Here is a 21,698-nt window from a genome sequence, read left to right as displayed (position 1 = left end):
AGAATATATCTCACATTTCTTATTCATGTACTCATATTTATTCAACAATAGTCTCCAGCGCTTACATGCACATGGAATGGTTGCAAGCATAGGTGTATCTCATAGAACAATAACCTGCCAGACCTAATCCAAGAAGTAGTTGTTGAGCTTCTTGACTTCCATAGAAATAGAAGAACCTGTCAAGTTGTACATTGTTCCATTTACAAGTCATAATCCTGTTGGAGTACTAAATAAGCACCTTCGTGCCTTGCATTGTTAAAACACAGATCCAACATCAGAGGTTGAAGGGCTACTGGCCATAAATTCTTTCAGAAACAGTAACTTAAATTCGTCATTTTAAGTGAGTTTTCACTGGGGAATCTACAGACAACTCTTTGGGAACTGAAGTGAAAAGCCACTTGACTCTTGCAGAAGTTTCTAAACTGGAAATCTCAGAGCAGGGCAGTCATTAACGACTCTAGAACACACTTTAAATCATCACTGTGAACTTAGTGGAGGGAATAACAAATTGCATGCCAAGTTTTTGGTTTAGTTTTAGCTTAGCCTAGGGCAAGAGGCACGGGCACAGAGGCCAGCGGAGCAGGGATTGAAAACGTGGATAGAAGTCCACTTAAATTCATTTCCTGTTGGTTGCATGATCCAAATGGATTACTATACCGCAATTTGCATTTATATATTTCTGCAAACATAAAAGTATTAGGAAGCAATGAGGAGAAAGGGCAATTTCAGTTTTGACTATTTTGTTTTGTTTTGTTGATGGCAGCGAGATCCAGGACTGTGCATGAAAGACATACACTTCACTGCAGAGTAACACCTGTGCTCCCAAATGTATGCAGTTTGGTTGAGGGTGGGGGTTCCCTGGTTCCATACTTTGCCATCCTGCTCAAGCTGACAATACTGGGGTCCACGAGGGCCTTTCCTGATGACAGGCTATGCTCAAGCACCATGCAGAGCCTGGGATGAAATGTGAGGCCTTCTGAATATAAGGAATGCACCCCAGACCTTGGACTCTAAAGCCAAGAGACAATTCCCACTTATTTACATAAATAGTTATTTCAAGCAAAGATCAGTTTGATGTTTAGTCAATAGCAAAAATGTGCAGAATTAGTAATAATGTAAATTGGCAGTTGAAGCTTGGTCAAGTTTTTCATTATTTTACATGTAAGTAATCCTACATTTCTCTTTTTCTTACCTGGCAAATTGTGAAAAATTAATAACAATTTCATAATGATACTCAGCCTTAAGCACTAATATACATAAAGCACTAGGTAGACAATCAACAATGTTGATGCTTTTGAATATCTTTCCTCACTGCCCCTTTATTAAACACGCCTTCTTCCTTCTGGCGGTCAAGTCTATTGTTCTGAATTTGGTGAAGTCAGTGAGACTTTGTGTTTCAACCAGACCTTGTGTTTTGTGGTCGGTTGCTGTCTGCCATTACAAGAAAGGCTAAACATGTTTTATTACACAAAAAAGCATAGACTTCTGCATCTTTAGTGACTCAGTCTGCTTTATGGAAAGTCTTGAGCCTGAAAGCTGGGTGTGTCATCTCTGTTTCGGTAATTCATCCCTTGGAAATACAATAAATACTTTAAAAAATTGAACAAAATGAATTTACATTGAATCTGGCTTCTCAATATAAAAATAACATCATCAACATCAACCGAAAGCAGGTGTTATTAATTGTGATGCTGAAAGTGAATCGTTGTTATAAAACATCTACCTTCACAGCCTTTTCTTCAGATGTACAATCTTTTTTAATGTGTATATTCCCATGAGGGATTCTGAGCTAACAGACACATCCTAATTGATGATGTCCATCCCTGCGTGCTTGGGGACCATGGAGAATGACCTCCTGTGCAGATGGTAGCAGCCAAGGCCACAGCTTCTGAGCCAAAAGCTCTACCTTCGGGGTCTCAGCTACAATCCCTATTAGAAAACTTGTTTTAAGAACAATTAGCTTATTGCCTTATGTGGAGAGCCTCCACAGGACCACGTGCTTCGTAAACAACACCTGTTCTTGTTAATTTCACCGTGCTTTGAAAACAGGATGTCCTGTCAGGCCCACAAGGTGTAAGAAAACAGGATGTCCTGTCACGCCCACAAGGTGTAACTAGCCTATCAGCTGCAGACACTTGGGCGGAAACAAGCAGCAAGAGGTATATAAGGAGGGAAGCTGCCTAGCTAGTGGGTTCCCCCTGGGTCCTCTTCCTTCGTTCATCCTCTTTTCCGTTTGCATGAGAAGGTTTCTTAATAAATTGCTGCAAGAAGAATCTCCGGGTTGCGTGTTATTTTACAGCCTTATATGTGTTGAAATAGTTTTATGTTTATCTTCTACTTGTACTGTATTGATATTACACTAGTAAATTGATATAGTTGCTGCAATTACTGCTTATTTTTGTGCCTTTCATAAGTAATTCATTTCTATGCAGGAAATGCCTGATTCCATCAAAAATAATGTAAAATTGGGGCTAGAGTGATAGCACAGTGGGTAGGGCATTTGCCTTGCATGCGGCCGACCCGGGTTCAATCCCCGGCATCCCATATGGTCCCCCAAGCACTGCCAGGAGTAATTCCTGAGTGCAAAGCCAGGAGTAACCCCTGTGCATCGCTGGGTATGACCCAAAAAAAATAATGTAAAATTTATAAGATTTGTCATTAGGAAAAAATGATTGGACTGTAGAGATAGTACAGCAGGTACTTGCCTTGCACATGGTGACCAGGATTTCATCCCCAAGACCACACACAGTCCTCTGAGACTGGCCAAGACTTGTCGTGAGCCCAGAAACAGAGGTAAATCCTGAGCCCCATATACAAGATAATATGTTTGCCTTTCAGTTGTTTTTCTTTTTATCTGTTTAAAACATGCCTTTATTTTTCCAAACATATTTACAGTTTAACATGTCATCTAAAAAGCATTTTACAGAAAGAAGTTTTATGATATTCTGCAAGATAAGCAGTAATGCATTCACCAGATTATGAAGTCTTTTTCTAAAATTAATAATGCCTGACACATCTTTTTATAAATGAATATATATTGCACCCCAAGATATAATAATTGTAAGTGAAACAGAAGTAGAGAATTATTTTTAGCTCTGGAAGATTATCAAGAGCCAGAACATCTTTTGTTTGATTGCACTCTATTTCTTATGTGAGAAATTTAAATCCTCTCCTTCCCTGGATTTTTAACGCAGGGGTACTGGGGGATGTTATTCTTTAGTATTGTGACAATCAGATACTTGACGTACACCTGGAGAGATTCCCTTGTTACTGTTATTCGAAATATAGCTCTTTGCTTTCCATCATGTCTTTGGTCTCTTACAACATATTCTGCTTCCTATCTAGATTATTCTGAAATTTGTTGGTTCTGTACAACCGAATTTAGTTTGGATAGTGTGGTGGCAAATATGAAATGAAAAAAAAATAATAAACTGGGAAGTCCTCTTCTTACTCCTATGGTAGCGAACTTGACAAAATCTCCGTCTGGTCAAGCCAACATAGGCTGTTGCAGACTCACTCGGTCCCTGGGAATGAGCATTCGGAGACTATACTTGGAAATACTACCACGAAGCTAAATGGGCTTAAAGATGGCTATCTTGGAATATGCAAAAAAGGGATTCTGAGTTACATGTTTTTGCAATGCTTTAAAAATATTTTGTCCACTCAGTGAATAACTTCTGACTCAGTGCAGTCTCTATTTGTATATACATTTCAAAAAAAGGTTTGTTTGCTCTTTCACTTGTAATTGAACTTTATTCTTTAAAAATCACATAAGAATAGGGCACCAGAAACACAGTACAATGGGCAGGGTGTTTGCCTTGCAGGCGGCCAACCATAGTTCAGTCCCTAACACCCTGTGTGTCCCCTAGCTGTGCCCAGAGTGATCTCTGAAAGCAGATCCTTCACTGAGCCCTGAGGTCAGCCAGGTGTGACCCCAAAGCCAAAAATAAATCAAATCAAATAAAAAGCATATAACAAAGATATCTGTGGTTATCTGCCATTCTATTTTATAATCTTCACTCTATTTTATAATCTTCACTGTTATTTCAAACCATGGCTGAATCTTTATTTGAATGCAATATAGAAATGCAAATATCTGCTGGCGTTTATGGAATCTTTACTACATTTATATGTACACAAAATATAATTTCCTAAGTGCCTAGTTATAAATTGTACATTTACTAAAGCAATTAGGATATATTTTATGACTTTTATAAGATATATTGCTAAGTTGTGTACAGTGAAGTTCAAAAATCATTCAACAAAGAATATGAATTAGGCAATAGATTTTGATATCACTAGTAAATGTTTAATATGACTTTCTTGCCCTCTGACACAGAGTTTTATGAGATGTCATCTAGGTAGTATATTGTGACACAGTTTAAATCATGCACTGTTCCTGTACCCAACAAACATGGGGGACATAAAATTCTTCATAAAATATCACAATGCAATGAAGAAGTTTTAAGATTATTTTCAGTCTGCTAAAAGTAATCAAAAGATCATCTAGAACCAATTTAAAGCCACAAACACTCATAATGCCTACCTTTCAAACATTACGTTTACTACTTTTATGAACTATTCATTTTCTCTATCTCAACTTTCAAGGCTTCAGACAAGCTTTTACAAATAAAGCGATTAAAAAAAATAATTTCACCCACAGAAATAGTAAATTTTACTGGTAGCACTGTAGCACTGTCATCCTGTTGTTCATCAATTTGCTCGAGTGGGCACCAGTAATGTCTCCATTGTGAGACTTGTTGTTACTGTTTTTGGCATACCGAACAAGCCAGGGGTAGCTTGCCAGGCTCTGCCTTGTGGGCGGGATACTCTCTGTAGCTTGCTGGGCTCACTGAGAGGGAGAGAGGAATCGAACCCGCATATTATATGAATATTTAAATTAGTAAGGATTCAAGGATATGAATAATTTTTTGTCAGGGTATAGTTTTTAAACCAACTTCCAGAAAACTACGGTTAATTGAGTATCTACATGCAATTTAATTGTAAAGTAGCTAAATGTAGGCCCATTACAGATATCTCTTGGATAATTCAAAAGAAATAAACTTAAACCTCAGCATTTCAAAAGTTGAGAGTTTTCTAATTCCTCCCCAAATGTAGTCTATACAAAAATACATTTTTTTCTACATAAATAAAATTTTCTTTGATTGATTTTAGAAAAAAAAAATCAGATAATAATTCCAATGAATAAGCAGTGGAAACTGATAGAACAGAAAGTTCTGAAGCTAAGGGTGGCTACGATGTTTTGCTCCTTGGAAATTGAATAACAGCTAAGATGGCTATGGGCGTCTTCTGCTTCTTCTTCCTCCCCCGGGCTCTCGTAAGGGCCGGCTGATGCCTCACTGACTACCCACTGGGTCAATGCCTCTAATGCTGCTCCTGCAATTGCGGCTGCAGTGGCATCAAAAGATTTCTTCATGCTATTATGCCAGGTATAAAAGCGAGACACAGGTTCAATCTGGACCCCTAAAGAGCCCTCTCCAAGCTCTTGTCAGCTGTAATCTCTCTGAAAGCTTCTCTTCATCGGGGCTAGCCTAAAGCAAATCGGAAATCCCAATAGGTAGTCTATTCCAGAGAATGGAAAAATCAGTGAAATTAGGTGATTTTATGGCAATTCAATCAGTGAATCAGACAATTTGACCATTTTTATCTATTTTTTAAACATTTTATTTGGCTAGTGTACAGGCAGAGCTGCTGAAAATTATGTGAAAAGTCAGTGCATATGTGCTCTGTCTCTTAATTTTCCTTACTCTTCCTGAAAACTATTGTCTTTGAATAGCTAGAACTGAATTTCTAAAGACAAGGAAAATAAATTTCAACCAGTGATATCAATTTTGTAATGTATAGTTTAGTACAAATAAGCATAGATTACTGAACTATGCATGTTTCCTACAATAAAAAATTCTTATCTTCCTATATTGTAAAATCTATATTTCTGTATTTTATTTATAGTTTCCCAAGTTGATATGTAGATAACAATGATAGACCCAAAAATCTAGTTTCACTTAAATAGATTGAGTTCTACAGATATACTTTGCAAAAAAAATTATTTGAAATAATTCTAATTATATATTACTTTCATTTAAATAGAAATTATATACCATATTTCAGTGATCCAAACAATGATATTGTTGACATAACAGCTCTGGTATTCCTAAATTGATATAATAACATCATGCTATATTAATAATATAATTATAAGTATCCATATAATAAAATAATGAATCACAGATATATATGGTAAAGTCTATTTAGATGCAAGTATTCTATTTACTTATAATCATTTGATGATTAGATTTAAGAAGCTCTTCTTTAATTTCTAAACTTAGCAGTACAAATAATTTCTAAGTAATAGGAAAATCACTACAAGTGCTTCTGTCACCCGAACATTCCACTATTGTTCAGAGTTTGTAACAATCAGTGAGTCTACCGAATTCACCTTTATGAACTCCATCGCTTTTCTATTTGGAGAATTTTAGGGAGAGGATCCAGGAAATTTATTGATGGTCAGTGTCCTACGCTTACATACATTGTATGAGGAATAAGAATTGTCCACCCCCATTGCTGATAGCCAAATTCACATGCTTATATTATGAAATAAACTCAGGTATTATTGGACAAAATCCATGTTTGCCATAGACCGTGGTTTAACTCGGGCTTTTCTTCATTTGAGCAGGAAGCCTAGAGGTAGCGCGTCCCAAGGAGGAGCTGGCTGTGCTCTGTGCGCCCTGGGGTGCTATTTCTTCAGAACGGTTGCAGCAGGGACACCGTAAGTGAGACCCTAGAACTGGCGCCATGCAATGCAATAAGAACGCAAAATCCAGATGAACAGCCCCCCAAGATGATTCCGAGACAAATGGCCCCTGCCCTACAAGTTTGAGACCCCGGTTCCACCCCTCTGCTTTCCACGGGTGCCACAGTAAAGGCCAGGAGCTCTGCTGTGAAGAATCCCTGGTGCTTGCGAGTGTGTGCACTATGCCACACTGCAGCCACGTGTGGGTAGCACTTCAGGAGACTGCCACCCCCGGAGAGCACCAGACAGAAACAGGGTCAGGAGTACAAGCACGCAGCGAGCACGTGTGTGAGCGGGGCAGTCACCCTGGGCGGCACGGCTGCCAGGACGCGCATGCGGAGCACAGGTGAAGGATGCGGCCCCGCACACTGTGCCTTGGAGAGTGAGAGGAACATGCCCTGCTCTGTGCGCCCCACGAAGCCCCACGACCAGTCTCGTCTGTGACTCCTGGTCACCAGGGGCACAAGGGGACAGCGAGGGCTGGTGAGTGGGAGGCAGTACTCCAGGTGATGGTCCTTTGAAAGAAGGCGACAACGCATTTGGGATAGAAACAGACTTGACGGGCTGGAGGACGACGGGGAAGCGCATGGCTCCAAGTCCTTTCCGCCTGCAGGCTGACTCGCCTAGCAGACACAGAGGTGTCCTGAGTAAGGATCATTCACGGGGAATAAATGACCCTTACTCAGGACACCTGAATGGGGACGAGTGTCGGTTCTCAAATTCAAGGGTAGCTGCAGTTCTACAAGGACCGAGAGGAATGGGCACTGCCAGAACAGTGCTCGGGACAAAGCCGACGACATTGAACTGAGTTCATGTGTGGAGACAGGCTCCAGGAGGGGGCCCTGCACTAAGGACACAGTTGGTCCCCCAGGAGACAAGTCTCTGCTGCCCCAGCGGGCCTCTGAGTCCATGGCAGAAATAATATGCATGAAGGAGCAACTTTGCTAACTAGCACAGCTGGAGGTTAGCCCTCCATGCTCAGCTGCCCTTGCCAGGGCTGGGCTGGCCAGGACAGAAGCTGGCACTGTTGGCACATACAGTGGGCCACTTTGGTGGATTCCACAGTAGATGCTTTCCAATGTGTTCTCCCTGTGACACTAAATGCTTCATACCATCCCCCTTCACCCCCAACACACACACACACACACATACACACACACACACACACACACACACACACAGAGGCCATCTTCCTGTCTCTATATACACCTCCTTGTCCTCACCCTCGGGTCTGGCTCTTTGGTGAGGACCTGGTGTGGCATCAGAGAAAACCTACCTATAGTATTCCTGGCACTTCCACGGTATTAAGGATGCAAGTCTAGAAGAATCCGCTAACCAGTGAGATAAGTTCCTCTTCCCTCTTTGAGCAATGAGTAAAAACAGGTTTCCGTGCCCAAAGTCACCCTCTGGGGAAAGAGTGGATTTGAATCCAGGGTGCGTTTCCTGTTGGTTTGTGAGAACTCAGTAGATGCGGCCTGTGCAATGCGATGCTGTGCACTCACTCGGCCTGGGAACATCCCATCTGCAGGAACAGGATCTAGAATCGTTGAGGAAAAGGGGACAGGCAGAGGGGCAGCCCTGATCTGAAACTCGGTTTCCTCTTTCCTCTTGAATTCACCCCCTTTGGGACTGTGACTATAGGCTACCTTATTAAGGTGACTGGCAGCTGTTAGCAGATACATTCCATAGATCCAGCTTTATAGTTCCAAAAATAACATGGATAAAGCAATTTTGTTCATGGCTTTCGTGATAGAGAATTTATTGTGGCCAATGAAATGATATCTTAAATTCTTCTAGTCCAATCCTACCATAAACTGCGATGGTATTAATACTTTCAAGTAAAAAGGGATCTGTGCACTGTTTTTATTCATGCCAACTGGGTCCCTCATAATTAATTTGAAAATGAATAACAGACAACTTAAATTCATGTATAGTCTTTTAAAGGCTGAACATATTTACTTATAAATGAAAAAACATGTTCTTTTAGAGCATGTAATTTCTTTCATGTTTATCAAATGTATACATTAAAAATTGTGACCTTAGCATTTTTCAATCTTTGAAGAGAATAAGAAGGGGTGTTCACTTTCCAAATTTCTTCCAGATCAAAGATCAAAGAAGCTTAGTCGAAATCCATATTCATGGGAATTATTCAAATTTGTGAATAAAATTGTCTCAATCCAGGAATTAGGAACATTATTTAGCTTCCATTCTTTGCTTTCATATTCTTATTTTCCTAATGAGTTTAGTGAAGAAAATGTATGGATAACTAAATCAAAGGTAAAATTTACAAATAGTCTAAATATTTTTTCAGAAACTGTTACTGAAATAGTTAAAAGTAACTTTTAACTATTTACCATCCTCAGGAATTATGTTTAACTTTGCTATTTCTGAAAAAAAAATTGTAGTGATAAGGAAATTTCCCACATAAGCAAAAGGTTTAGAGTTAGCGTCACATATCCTGATGGGGCCCAGGTTCTCTGTGCCTGATTCTTTACTGAGTGGCACATTTTTCTGTCCAATTTAACAAACAGTGGCATGCCTACTACTACTGGGGGCAGGAATGTGACAAGGATGCCGCTAAGATCTGCAGTTGTGGAGACAGATAGCACGGAGCACAAAGCAGTCCTTTCGGAATAGCGTTTCCAAGTGCTGCTGACATTTAAGAGGGAAGGGAAAGACTGTGTTAAGTTTCATGGAAGAGGCAACTTTTTATTTAAACCTTGACTTCCACTTCTGCATTCATACTGAGACGTCAAGATAAGAGCACAGGCCTGTGGGGGAACAGAGACTGAAAGGAGTGGGAAAGGCCCTCGGGGGCTCCGGGGAGATGGAGATGGCTGGATGCCGGGAACAGACAGAGTGAGCCATTTCCCTGAGTCCACGGCTTCCCGCCTTCTCGGTGCTTCCAAACGCTCTCTTGCCTAAGTCACCTCTAGCTTTGTAGTGTCCAGTGATCAATGCCCATTTCTTTAATAACTTTTACCAAACTTCGGGATCAATATTTCTCTTTAGGTAGGAAGCTCACTTGAATTCTGCCCAAACATAATCCGTCCCCCCAGCTGCTGTCTCATAGTTCTGTCTCTGTCTCCAAGAAGCTTATTCGCATTCCTGGCTATAAACCTTTAACTGTGACTTTGAACGCTACTAATATCTGTGTAAGGACTGCACACGTATATACACACATGTGCGTGTGTGTGTGAGTGCACATGTGCGTGTGTGTGAGTGCACATGTGTGTGTGTGTGTGCGTGTCTGTCCATCTCTCCTGTCTCTGTATCTGTCTGTCTGTCTCTCCTTTCTCTCTTCCATACTAAGTAGAACTGTTTGGTGCCCAGGGTTTTAGAACCATCTAGATAGTGACGAATGAACATTGTGCTTCTTATCCCACCCTCTTGGTTAATCAGCACATGTGCATAATGTCTCAATCTCTTAATATCAAAGAAATAGCATAAAATTAATATGCAGAAAGCCAAACTTGCAGTGTATCACAGCTTTTAGCTTCTTCCACATCTCCCCATAACAGTTAACGGCCAATCAATGCACTGACTCGCTCATATTTAAATAAAGTAACTCTTGGTTTTTCCTATATTCACATCAAAAGTCAAATTACTTAGCAATTTCTTTCAGCAGGACCTTAAAAATATACCTAAAATTGGACCCTCCTACAACCAAACTAACCACCCAATGCAATTGTTCACCCTCTCTTTGTTAACCGTGAATGCATTGTCGGCAGCTATTTGCAGTAAATATAATACTTTGGGAGCTAATGTCTAGGTTAATACTTGCTTTATGGAGGAGGAACAGATTGACCTTCCTGCAGATAATAATTATAATTAGTGTACAAATACAAATAACGACCCAAGCAAACAAAAAGGAAGTACCAGCGGACTCTGGATAATGGGCAGAATGGGCAGAGCTTAGAGACTGGCCCAAGGAGAGAGCAGGCGGCACAGGATGGCTTTCCCGCTGCCGTGCTCTGCCCGGCCCACACACTCTCTGCATGAGACGGCACAGCAAGGAGCCCCGGGAACTGCTCCTGAAGCAGAGTGGGGAAGGCTCCCCAGGAGGGGTGGCTGGAGAAACGCGCATCCAACCTGGCACAGGTCTCTGGCTGACAGTGTAGCAGGTACTTGAGGCATAAATTAAGATCTAGTTTAACATTCTCCCAGCGTTAAAGGTATTAACTCACACCCTTCAGCATGGAATACGTAATGCTCAGTGTATAAACAGGTCAAAACTCCAAACGTGACGAATGATGAAAATGTTAGAAGAACAGGTAGTCCTCTTCTGAGGGTGGCGGCTTTGGGACAATACGATGGGACCTTTAGAGCAGCAATTACAGACTGGAGAATGAGGGATAGGAAACCTTTTTCCTAGCCTTGCATTGCGATGTCCCCAGACAGATGAAGTGGTAGAGGGAGCTGGAGAGATTTCTCAGGTGGGCTATCAAGAGACACCGTGAGGAAGTAATGAATTCCCAAAGGCAGCCACAGCAAGGCGTCTTCTGCACACTGAGCTGACCAGGCAGGGGAGGTGGAAGGAGTCTCAAGGGGAGTCCCTGAGACAATGGGGAAGGGAACTCAGGGGCGTTTGTAGTTCTGGGTTGATGTATGTTGGAGCCCACCTTTCGGGCATTAGAAGGCATGGTTCCTAAGATTTTTGTTTAAGCTTATTATAAAAGAAAAAGGGAAAAAGTACTCAATGTATTTGGATAAAGAGTAGTGAAAATCACCCAAAAAGAGTGGTCAAATGGACAAGTAGTATAAACAGTCCAAGCTCCCAGAAGTGCACATTCTCCTTCTCGGTGAACCTGGCAAGCTACTGAGAGTTTCCTGCCCGCATGGGAGAGCCTGGCAAGCTCCCCGTGGCATATTCATATGCCAAAACCAGTAACAAGAATGGGTCTCATTCTCCTGACCCTGAAAGAGCTTCCAATGTGGCACCATTGGGAAGGACGAGTAAAGAGAGGCTTCTAAAATCTCAGGGCTAGTACGAATGGAGATGTTACTGAGACTGCTCAAGAAAATCAATGATCAATGAGATGATGATGATGATGATGATGATGATAATGATGATGATGATGATGATGATGTTGGAACTAACATGGGTAGGCTAAATCCCAGAGAAAACTAAGACAGAAATTATATGAAAAAAATAAGCAAAAAATCACCTTCAAATATTGGGAGATATACACATAAGTTCAAGAATTGTAGCAAATTCTAAATGATGAAACTGAAAGAAAATTTCTCTTGGACACAATTTAATCGAACTTTGGTGAGTCCAGGAATAACACGGATTTCCTGCAATACTGGTGTTGTAATGTCTATAAGACCAAAGCAATCCTGGCAGGTGCAGAGAAAAATGACATTATCTGAGAAATAAATAAAATATATAATCAACTTTCAGGACTTTCCAAGATGTTCTGAGCATAAAATAAAGGCAGAATTGCAGAGTAAAGGCTGGCACTGAGGAGTGAAACAGGAAGCTGAGACCTAAAGAAACTTGAACCACGTCTGGGCTGGAGAGATGGTCGAGAGGAGATGCCCCTTGCTCTGCGTGTAGTGGGCCCTGATCCCATGCCCAACGCTTCCATGAGCACTGTCATGAGCCAGGAGTAAGTCTTGAGAACATGTCTGTGACCCCAAACCTCTTCAACTCCAAGTAAGTAAAGGAATGAAAGCAGGCTCTGAATAGCATAAAGTCCAAATAGACAGAAAGTCTAAGGGGAACCAACAATCAGGAGGTGATTCAAGCTCTCATGGGGGAGAGAGTAGGGACAGTCCAATCCTATCTTGGGAGTAAAGCCTGTAGAGGCTGGAAGGGCTCAGCCTTGGCAGCGAGTTTCATTCAGGCTGTGGAATTTAAGTCCTCGTTTCTGTGATACCTAATTGTAGGGTTTCATTTGGGGGGTTGAGTAACTCACGCAGGCTGCAAATTCGAAAACAGATGGGCAAAAGCTGGATGGGGCGAAGGCAGTCAAATGGGTTTAGTTTGCATCTGGATGGGGGACAGTTTGGGGGACAGTTTGTGGCTCGTGGACGTTCGCTCATACAGCTGGTGCAGAGATGAGTCTGAGTTCAGAGAAACGGCCGGCGAGAGCAGGCGTGTAAAACAGGCTGGCAGGACACGTGCTTGGCTCTGTGTGTATGTGGAAGGCTGAGTCTTGCAGACTCTGGGACAGAAATTCAAACAGAAGTGGAAATCATTCACTTTTTTTTTTTTTGCATTTTGGGTCACACCCGGTGATGCACAGGGGTTACTCCTGGCTTATGCACTCAGGAATTAGTCCTGGCAGTGCTGGGGGGAACGTATGGGATGCTGGAATCAAACCTGGGTCGGCTGCATGCAAGGCAAACGCCCTGGTGCCATCGCTCCAGCCCCGAAAGCATTCACTTTTGAGTTTCAGAGCCAAAAGGACTCTGTTCCATAAGTAGGAAAATGAATATATAAACAGATTTTTTTCTAGTTAGATTAAATGGAGGACATGCCAAAAACAAACCACCACTGAATTTATACTGAAATTACCAGGGAAGAGATCAATTATATCAATTATAATATTTTATATACTTAATTGGGACAAATGTGATTAAAGCATTATATGAAAAGTTATTTCTTGCTATTGTTTTCGGTGTTTGGCCATACCTAGGGGTGTTTTCAGGGCTACTCCTTCGTCCTTCGGGCAAGGCAAATGTCTGACCCACAAGATTTTAGAAAGTTTTTGCATAAAATTGCTATCAGAAAAGAAAGCAAAAATTTTCTCAAACTTATAACTTAAAATAATTTAAATAATCATAAAAATATATATGAGACAATAAAGTATATGTTTAAAACTTGTTTGAACATAAAAACATAATAATGAGATCATCATAAATAACACCCTTGTTTTCTAAAAAAAAGTGTTAAAAGTTTGTAAGTGGTTGGGAAAATTAATCTAATATGAGAAAAAGTACAAATAAAGACTATTAGCCTCAGAGCACAGGAACCGGATGCTCAGATGCAACAAGGCTCGAGGACTGAGGTTCAAGGCCCAGTTCTAGGTGTCAGATCCTCTCACTTTGAACAAGATCTTCACTCCCTTCCTCCAGTCCTGGTTCTCTTCTCAAATGAATAGCAACTTCCCAGTTTCTCACTTTTCCAAAACTTTTTTTTTTCATCTTCTATTCATTGACTTTCAATTTTACTGTGACTCTATTATCAATTCGCCCAGTCCAGTGAATTTGTTGGCCCCTTGCCTCAATGCTCACTATATTGGAACTTAAGTTATTGATTACAAAATTTAGTTGAACTTTTCTCAAAAGCCATGGAAGCTTTAAATTAATTTGAAAACTTTCCCAAAAGGGGAAGGAAAAAGAATTTGAAAGTTGATCTTTTAACGTCAAAAAGAAATCCCCAGAAGCAGGTTTCCATCTTTTACAACAGACTGAAGTCTTAATCGTGCCTCATAAACGTACTTTCAGACACACTAATTTCTAGCTCTGCAGACTGTATAAAGAGACATAACTGCCATTTGAACATGCGTCTTTTTTTTTGACAATATGAATCATTTTCTGCTTTGTGGAATGTAGGATTCTAATCTGTCAGTCCCCAATAGGTATTTTCTAACAACAACTTGTTTCTAGACAGATAAGTAACATACACACAGTAGTTTTTATTTTAAGATAATTGTATCAAACCTACAAGTACTCAAACAGAGAAACAATTTCCATAAAAGGAATGAAGAAGTTTTTAATGTGAATTGTCATAGAAAACCTACAAGCAAACACTGATTTTTCACTAAGAATATTTAAATAACCACTAAGCCTGTTTTTGTGGCTACATACTCTGATTAGAAATTAAACATTTGGAGATATTTTCTAACATAATTAGACTGTGTTATTTCAATGATGCACTACTATAAAATATAAAACATGAAAGAAAATATTTCAATCTGTACAAATAAAAATTTTATTAGTCTTTCCTAATATTTATTTTCCGCAAATACAAGCAAATAATTAAAACCTGGATGATAATTTTCTCAATATGTATTTAGAGTTGAAATATAAAAATAATATCATTATAAATCCATATTCATGCCTTTCAAAGAATGCTTCTTATCTTAATTTTCTTCTCTATACCTATGACTTATTTTACAAAATATTATCACAACATGATTTTCTCTATAAACTGCTGGATTTTTTTCCTTATCTATACTCAACATGACTAATATATAGTGCTTGAATAATGTACATATTATCTTTAGAGGTTTATTTTCAGAGAAATGTGTTTATGTATGTATGTCGACCAAGTATTTTATAAAATGCCTTTGCCTCAGGAAAAGATAACATAGGCCATGTGAAAATACTTTGAACATAATTTCTATGGGGAAAAAATTAGCCCTTAGGTTCTCTCTCTGGGTCATGTGAACTGAGGAGGAGTCTGGAATATCCCATTGCACTGTCTACAGGCCCAGTCGATCAGTGGCCTCTTGGTGTGCAGGGTGCCACCGTCACAAGAAGCCCTCCCTGCCGTCTGGGGACGGAGTGGCAGATCTCCTCTCACAAGGACACGGAGATCAGTCCTGGATTCCACAGTGGGGGCTCATGCCTGACCCATCCTGCCCCTCGCATGAGCCCGTACTCTTTAACTAATGGTTAGTACTGTTAGTGAGGGAATTTTAATGATGGTTCTTTGTGTCTTATGAATTTGTAAAGCAAAGTAAGTTTATTGAACATTTAATGAAGTTATTTTAATCAAAAAATACTTTTAATGTCTCTGAATTTTTCCACATAGTGATGATCTTTAATAAATTATTTTGAAAGTTTCATAGAAAATGCTTACATACTGATGCTGGAGAGAGAGTACAGGGGGACGGAGATTGGACCGAATGCAACCAAGAGGAGTGTGATACCAAACACCCTATATGCAATGATCCTTGAGCACAGAGCCAAGAATAAGTCCTAGGTACCACTTGTGAGCCCCCAAACAAAGACAAATAAAACCCCAGAAGTTCTAGTCTATTAATTTAAACTATTAGTATTTGCTGCTATTTTAATTTAAATATAAAGTATCATTTTCCTTCATAGCAGAATTGTTATCATTTTCATCATCTTTAGTAAAATTACTTAAACTCCTGTGCAGTAAGAATGAGAAAGAAAATAGTTTCCAAACAAGAATATATTTCCTGAAAGTGGAAGAAAACGAGTGAGACAGGTACAGATAAAAAACAAAGCTCTGAAGGTGCCATGTCTCAAACAGGCATTGGATCTTGATGGTGGCAATCCATGAATTTTAAAGGAAGTGAACAAGAAAACCAGTGAACCTTTAACTGACATTTTTTAAAGTTCACTAGACTTGGGAGAGATTCTAGAGGATTTGAAAGCAGCAAACATGACTATGTTATTTCAAAAGGGTCAAGATAAAAGCAAAAAAAAATATTATGGGAGCAGCAAGTTGAGAAAAGTTACTAACTATAGCTGCATGTTGAAAGTATATTATAAAAAATCTTTTAATTTAAAATATTCAGCACTAATATTAATGAATGATATGCTTGCAGACTATACACATCACACATAAAAAATGCAGGTTTGGATTGGAAGGCAAAGTTGATACTGAAAGCAATCTTGAATAGTCTTGAACATGAAAGAAAAATGAAAAAAAATGCTAACATATTTAAGATGTTTTACAGAGGATTTATAAAGAAAAATTAAATTTAGAAATGTATTGATTTTTATTATAACATCTAGTGGATCGGTAAATTATGAGGTACATGAAATTATTTAAATTAGCATAAAAATCAATGACAAAATTGGGTGTGTTCAGGGTGGTATGACTGTAGCACAGCACACTTGATGGGGTTAGTGGAAGCAGAAAGCAAACAATCTTGATTAAAATGTATATATTAAATATATGTTAACAAACAAGGTTCAATCTGTACAAACATGTTAGTGATTTCTTATACAGGGGCTTCCTGGCTCCAAAGTGAGATACAACAATTTTAACACACTTTTCTCTAAGGAAACCTTTTTGTTAATTTTTAGTGAAGTACTCATAACAAGCAATACAAAATAAATTATTTAGCATCAGCCCTTGGGTCAGGCTTGGGTGGTGGTGGGAAAATTCGAATGGTGGTGGGAAGGTGTAATAGTGGTGGGATTGGTGTTGGAGTATTAAATGTAATAAATCATTACAACTTTATAAAGGTAAAGTTTTAAAGAAAGCAATGAAATAATGCATCTGATATTCCTTTGGTCTGATTTTAGGTAAATCTTCATATTTCTGATTCTTCTCTCTCTCTCTCTCTCTCTCTCTCTCTCTCTCTCTTTCTGCCTCACAACATTTATTACTTCTCTTTAAAAATATTGAGGTGAAATTTCCTATCACTAACTCAGAGTCCTACTGAGATTCAAAGACCAGTAACTGTTGCCATCTTTTTCATGGTATGCTTCATAATTCGAGTGTTAGAGAGGGGATGGATCAGCCTAGACTGCGTCAAACACCCTCCCTGACAGAAAACTGTGGGCTTCTGGCTTCTCCAGCCAGTGTTGCTGCACACCCAGCTATAAAGGACATTCCATATCTTCTGAGTCATCGATATAGAAAACTTCGCTTAAAGACTTGGAAATGTGCTCAACACAGTTTCATGATTATGACGATGATGTGTCATAGCCTTGGTACGTCAGTGTGACGGTGAGAGTATGTTTGTTCTGTCACAAAATAAGTACTGCAGTTGAGTGATTATGGGCTTGCTGTTTTTGGTTCATCCAATTAGCAATGATTAGTTACTGGCAAATGTATGAAAACTATACATGATGACATTGGTGGTTTAGAAATATTTCTGTCATTGGTGCTAATATATTTTCTACCCCCTAAAATTAATACTACAAATGTTTTGGATGAGGGAAGCAAATAGCGAGTTATAAGCTCTGCAATATTCTTTGTGCGGCCAGCATTTGACCACACTCACCGGTGCTGAGGGCTTCCTTTTGACTCTGTGCTCTGGGGTGACTCCTGAGTGGGGTTCAGGGCACCATGCATGGTGCCAAGGATCAAACCCAGGTTGGCCTTAGGAAGGCCAGTGCCCTCGCTGTGCACTATTGCTCTGGCCCATCCTTGCTCTGCAATATTCTAGCTGAAATGTGACGAGGGGCTTCAGGGGTAAATATCACCTGGCTCTTTACCTGTAGGCTCTGGCAGGACCAGCCATCAGATCTCTGGGGTAAATGGGACCAGGTGGAGAGAGGGCACAGCAGGAACTTGAGGGCATTTGGTGGAGATTTTTTTCACAAATAAACTGTCATTTTAAAGAGAAAACGAAAGTAATTGGAATTCTGTGGAGTAGGTTGCAAAATCAGCGAGGTGTCCAGAATTGTCAGAGCAGCAAGAATTCTGAGAGTGCCATGTCCAGGGGAACAGTGGAAGCAGGGGGCCGTGGTGACAGGCCTCCTGGGGGCCCTGTGGCAGCCACAGCTTCCTGCACCCTAACATCTTCCATTTCTTACTTGGTCTTCCCTGATATTCTGTGCAAAACTAATTCTCAGAAGAGCTAATTGACTCAGAACCTACACCCCATGTTGTCCTTTGCTTCAGGAAAAAGTTCTTCGTTTTTGGAGACCCCATGCCCAGAGGCCCACTGGTTGGCCTCAGTGCCCTCTGGTTGGAACTACACTGTCACATCTGATATTCTCCGTCTCTTTGTCTTTTCTGTCTTCTCCTGCCGCGTATACGAGATAACCACTCTTCTGTACTCTGTCCAGGCAGAGAAGTCAAGGAGGAAGTTACTTGACTTGTGTATCTCTTTTGTGTTTGTTATCTTCAGTCCTGGATATTTCCATCATCTGTCAGGCTGGCTATGGCTCATGGAGGTGAGGTTTAAAATGACCCATGGGGGTGGGGGTGGGGATAAATATAAAAGGACCAATCAGTAACTAGACTACTTGGTGCCTCTCCAAATCCCCCTTTTATTTTCTACCATTAACAAAGTCTCAATGGGGAAAAACTGAAAGCCTCCCCCTAAGATCAGGCACAAGGCAAGGTTGCCCGCTTTTGCCACTCCTGTTCAGTAAAGTACTGGAAGTCCTGGCCATAGCACTTAGACAAGAAAAAGATATCAAGGATATACAGATAGGAAAGAAAGAGATCAAGTTACCACTACTTGCAGATGATATGATACTATACTGGAAAACCCTAAAAATTCTACAGAAAAGCTCCTAGAAACAATAGGTCAATATAGTAAAGTGGCAGGCTACAAAATCAACACCCAAAAGTCCATGGCTTTCTTATGTACAAATAATGAAAGAGAAGAAAGAGACATTAAAAAAAACAATCCAGTTCACAATAGTACATCAGAAAATTAAGTACCTTGGAATCAGCTTAACCAAAGAGGTGAAGGACCTATACAAGAAAATTACAAAACACTACCTCAAGAAATAAAGGAGGACACTAGGAAATGGAGACACATCCCCTGCTCATGGATAGGGAGAATTAACATTATCAAAATGGAAATACTGCCCAAAGTACTATACAAATTTAATGCAATCCCTATCAGGATACCCATGACATTTTAAAAAGAAATAGACAAAACACTTCTGAAATTTATATGGAACAATAAACCCCCACAAATAACCAAAGCAATCCTTGGAAAAAAGAAGATGGGTGGAGTAACTTTCCCGAACTTCAAACTCTACTACAAAGCACTAGTAATTAAAACAGCATGATATTGGGATAAAAACAGATCTGCAGACCAATGGAACAAAGTTGAATATCCTGTCACAAACCCCCTGAATATATGGCCACTTAATCATTGACAAAGAAGCAAGAAATGCAAAGTGGAACAAGGAAAGCCTCTTCAACAAGTGGTGCTGGGAAAACTGGATAGCTACCCGCAAAAAAATGAACTCTGACTCTGTCTAATGCCAGGCACAAAAGTCAGATCAAAGTGGATTTAAGACCTGAATATCAGACATGAATCTATAAGGTTCATAGAAGAAAATGTAGGCAGAACTCTCCATGACATTGAAGCTAAAAGCATCTTTAAGGATGAAACAGCACTGACCATGCAAGTGGAAGCAAACATAAACAAATGGGACTACATCAAACTAAGAAGCTTCTGCACTTCAAAAGAAACAGTGACCAAAATGCAGAAAGATCCCACAGAATGGGAAAGAATATTTACCCCAAACCCATCTGATAAGGGATTAATATCAAGAATATACAAGACACTAGAAGAATTGTATAAGAAAAAAACCCCAAGCCCATCAAAAAATGGGGAGAAGAAATGAACAGAAGTTTCCTCAAAAAAGAAATACAAATGGCCAAAAGGCACATGAAAAAATGCTTCACATCCCTAGTCATCAGGGAGATGTAAATCAAAACAACAATGAGATATCATCTCATATAACAGAGACTGGCACACATTCAAAAGAACAAAACAAACAGTGCTGGCATGAAGGTAGGGAAAAGGGGATGCTCCTTCACTGTTGCTGGGAATGCCGACTAGTCCAGCCTTTCTGGAAAACAATTTGGACAGTCCTTCAAAAACTAGAAATTGAGCTTCCATATGACCCCGCAATACCACTTCTGGAAATGTATCCCGAGGATGCAAAAAAGCACAGTAGAAATGACATCTGTACCTATATGTTCATTGCAGCACTATTCACAATAGCCAAAATCTGGAAACAACCCAAGTGACCTAGAACAGATGACTGGTTAAAGAAACTTTGGTACATCTACACAACGGAATACTATGCAGCTGCTAGGAGAGATGAAGTCATGAAATTTGCTTATAAATGGATAAATACGGAGAGCATCATGCTAAGTGAAATGAGTCAGAAAGAGTGGAACAGACATAGAGGGACTGCACTCATTTGTGGAGTATAAAATAACATTACATGAGGCTGACACCCAAGGACAGTAGATACAAGGGCCAGGGGCATTGACCCATAGCTGGAAGACTGCTTCAGGAGTGGAGGGGAGAAGGCAGATGGAATAGAGAAGGGATCACTAAGAAAATGATGGCTGGAGAAACCAGTTGGGATGGGAGATGCATGCCAAAAGTAGATAATAGACCAAACATGATGATCTCTCAGTGTCTGTGTTGCAAGCCATAATGCCCAGAAGTAGAGAGAGAGTATGGGGAATATTGTCTGCCATGGAGGCAGGGGGAGAGTGGGAAAGGGGGGTATACCCGCGATATTGGTGGTGGGGAATGTGCACTAGTGAAGAGATGGGTGTTTGATCATTGTAAGATTGTAACCCAAACATGAAAGCTTGTAACTATCTCACGGTGATACAATAAAATTAAAAAAATAAAAGAGTCTGAAACACAAGCCAACTCTTACTGGATTTTAAACATAGTGCATGGCCAGAGAAATAGTACAGTGGTTAAGGGGGGGCAATTGTGTTTTAATTCCCAGCACCAAATATAATCTCCCAAGAAAGAAGTGATTCCATAGTACAGAGCAAGGAGTAAGCCCTGCATACAGCCGGGTGTGTTCTAATCTCCCTCCCTCCTCCAACCCCAGCCCCCAAAACTACTAGTAAAAAGATTAATCAAAAGAGGCTTGGGGTAAATACATATATGCATGTATATTCAGATCTACATATTCCCTTTTACTGTTAAAGAAGGGAGAGTTGTGTATAGAAAAGGGATTTTTAAAATGTAGTCTTAGTCTTTGAATATTTATCTGAGAGTAACATTAATATAGCAGGTGAACAGGAAGGAGATGGTAGCTCTAGGGACTGAAGTTATGGTTGAGAAAGAATTTTAGAAGAACTTCACAAGTGACACTTTATAATGAAAAACTATAATGACCAAAAATCACGTTGCTCTTTGAAACTTTCTTCCTCAATTGGAAATATTTACACACACACACACACATACACACACATGTGGGGGAGGCAAAGTAAAATCAT

This window comes from Sorex araneus, chromosome 7 (assembly GCF_027595985.1).
Source record: "Sorex araneus isolate mSorAra2 chromosome 7, mSorAra2.pri, whole genome shotgun sequence".
Lineage (NCBI taxonomy): Eukaryota > Metazoa > Chordata > Mammalia > Eulipotyphla > Soricidae > Sorex > Sorex araneus.
This window is presented reverse-complemented; position numbering follows the sequence as displayed.